Source organism: Bombus impatiens, unplaced genomic scaffold, assembly GCF_000188095.3.
Source record: "Bombus impatiens unplaced genomic scaffold, BIMP_2.2 scf_1870, whole genome shotgun sequence".
Taxonomy (NCBI): domain Eukaryota; kingdom Metazoa; phylum Arthropoda; class Insecta; order Hymenoptera; family Apidae; genus Bombus; species Bombus impatiens.
Window position 1 is genome coordinate 13784 of NT_178289.1, and position 3727 is coordinate 17510.

Genomic DNA, 3727 nt, shown 5'->3' on the forward strand with positions numbered 1-3727 from the left:
GGGGTGCCTATGAAGGTTTCTTCCACACAAGAAAAAAAAAGAATTGGTGTTGAGAATTGGAATTGAGGGTTATAGTAGCGAGGGAGTTGCCAGTAAGTAGCAAGGTAGCTTCGAATAGTTGTGGACAAATCGTTACTCGTGAGTTGTCAAGTCGTTATAAGTTGTAAGTTATAAGTTGCCGAGTTGTTATGAGTTGTTAATCATCAATTTAAGTTGTCTTAGTTATATCGCATTACTGCATTAAGTTCACGTTAAATATCCATTGTTTCCCGTTTAAATTATGATAAATAACATTGTAGAGATCACTAACCAATGAGTTTCTACAATATTTATGTAAAAAAATTAAGAAAATTTTTTTTCCAAACAAATCGCGGAAACGCAAATGAAAATTTTCATTTTAACCTGTATATGCATACCTTATCATTCATTTTTTCGATATGAAAGTTTGCAGAAAAATTGAACAGTGAAGCGGTTCTACTGATTCGCAGTTAATAAGTACGTATAAATATATGTTTAAATAAAGACTTTGCTACCGACAAAACAGCTCGACTTTAATTCGAAAAATTAAGATAAGAAAAAGAGATTGTTGTATGAATTGATGGAAAAATCAATTAGTTACGCAAAAGTTTTATCAGAGGCGAGGACAAATGTACAAGATGGGGCAAAAAATCTCTAAAAATCAATTTTTCCAAATTTTATTTGCACCACCTTAAACTACATAAAAAAGCTTTAAAGAAAAGTAAGTATGAGAATGGGAAAGAAATTAATTTTTAAAAATAACTGCAGTAAGCTAACGTCCTTTCAGGCGTACATACTTCTACCAGCCAGGCCTTAAAGTTACTCATTACATTCCGCAGCATTGTCAGTGGGATTTGAACCACTTCTTGTCGTGGACGAAGTCTCTTTAAAGTTCTCAATCCACTTCTTAATCGCACAGGCAGACAGCAGCGGTTAATTCCGATCAATGTTAAAACAGTTCCGCAAAGCACGGTACGCCTGCTCGTAAGAACTACCGTTTAGATAAAACACTTTTACCATACAGCGTAGGCGGTACTGAAGAGTCGACCGCTCTATTACTATTAAACGCTAATGGGCATGAAACATGGCCCATCCCCACTTCCTTCCATCTGAACCTCACGATTCCCGCGCTTTTCAAAATCGCTCTTTGTTTTGCCCTACCCAATATAACATTTATCTACACGAAACCATTTACCTAAATGCCATGCTACCTAAATTAATATCATTATCGAATGTGCATATTCTAAAGAAATATATGTATATATTTCGAAGCAAAGATATAACAACCTTAAATTAACGTAGGTAAACCAAAAGATCGCACGTATCTAATCAAGGTTCGATCTGATTGTCTGAAAGCGAGTGTATATAGAGCGTATATGCGCTGCTTAAAATCTTGGGCCGATCGGAGGAATCCGTTTGTTAAAGATAAAATATTCCACTTGGCCAAGATCGTTGCTCGACACATAAAAAGGTCTATTGCAAGGTCTATTTACATACAGTTGCTCTTATTAATATTTGGACACTCTTTAACACAGAATAACATTTGATGAAACTGTAGAAAAACTAGGTCTTAATTCTGATTTCGATGATTTTTGGATATATTGAGGAAGTCAACACTTTGAGCAACTTGTGGTCGGCAACTAACTGTCGGTTGTCCATCGTTCCCGAAATATTTGCAAAAGATTATCGATATGACTACGGTGAACTCTACCTACAGTTGCGTGTCCGTAACAGCGTACATGTTAGCATTGCTTGTCGACTGCCTATATTCTGTTCATAGTACATAGTGAACGAGGATTCGGCATAGTTAAAGCTTCGTGCAGCTACATATGCCAGGCTGCGAGAATTGTCTGTTGTAATTTAATTAAAAATGAATATTATTAATATATTGGTTTTGCGTCTGGGATGGTTCTCCCTTTTGTAGCCGCGAGGGTATCAGGGATATTTATATAAAATAATAAAAAATTAATTAATTATAGAAATAATAGATGAATAAATAACTGATGTCATTTCACAAAGTAGAAGAATCGTTCTTGTTTACCACAAGCAATTTTATTCATTTTTAGTTGAATTATAAATTCACTTATCCCTCACTTATCTAACAAAAAGTTAGTGTTAAGTTTCGATCAGGTTATCTATCCGATCGCTGATAACGAATACAAACGCATACGAACGATTATATATATATGTCGGGTTTACATTAGAATTAGGGTTAGGGGCGTGAAACGAATCTTCATTTGGATTACACATTGTCGTTATGCAATAGAGAAGACATTGACTAGTGCAAATACGATTATTACAGAATTTGACAAGTAACCGTGGTAATTAAATACTCGAGAAGCTAATGACAATGATCCTAGGTTCAATAACGAATCCGCGGTCAACGGGATAACAGATGCGCTTTCTTCCAAAGTCCAAATCGTATTCGACTTGCTTGGCTATGGTAGAAGTATAACTAAACTAACTCTTTGTTAAAATGTGGAATATCCACCGAGCGTAAAGACGCTAAGTAACTCGCTAATACGACCTCACGAGAGAATGATATTCCGTCGCGATGATGCTGCAGAGGAAAACTATGATGGAGTGTGTCTAAGAATAGTAATGGGTAACTGTATAGAGATATCTCAGTTACTCTTATATGTCAGTATGCACACGCATGTACATATGCAAGTATATACTTAGTAATACTTAATAAGTAGTACTTATGCAAGTGTATATGGTACATAGATACGTGTACAAAAATATGTACATGTACGTCACGCAAATTTATTGCCGTTAAAACTGAAAAGTAAATACACACGTGGCTGTATGATTCGCGAATATAACGTATATGTCTCATATGCGTATGGCCATGTTTATATGTTGCCAGGATTGTATTTTTTACCTTTTTCTGCTCTTCTTGGTATTGTTCCTCCTTGAGTTTCTTATTCTCGCATCGTCGTTTCATATTTTTTCAATCATCTTTCAAAGTTAACGTATAGGATCGGATTACTGAAAATTTTCCCATTAGCCATTTATATTTGATGTTGACTTTAATCAGAGCGTAGAATAACAAGGATTGATAACGGAGAGCGTTATGACGCGATCAAAATGAATCTTTCAATTAGTTATAACTAAATTTGTTAAAAGTGCAAAATTTTCATTAGATGTATCGAATTTAAGTTGGATCAGTTTCAACAACTCTAAAAAGTCTTTTACGTCTTTCGTGTATTAATTTGTCAAAAGAACAGGAATTTCTAGGAAAGAAATTTTCGTCTATTAAATCGTATCGAAGTCTATAAAAATGTTCTAGATATTCTTTTGTGAAATCGTGCGTCTAGGTAGGAAAAGAGGTTGCAACTTACATACATCCAATAGTTTTATTGAACATTCGCGCTGCAATCGTATCGTGTACTTATGTATAGCACTACCTGTAGTAGACCTTATAGAGGACTAAAAGTGCCACATTTTTTCTCTCAGCGAGTAAACGAAACAAAATACATATTGATATGAATAATCAAGCATGTTAGATCGATACAAACAACATATTCGCATACAACAGGAATAATTTTGATAATATACATATTTCATCCATTTATTTTTAATTCGAAGTGAAGCTTTAATATCTCATTTCGCTATATGCTCGCAAATCACATTTCTCATTTTCTCTATTACGTACCTATGTAATACATACATACATACATACATATATGAATTATATTTATATGTA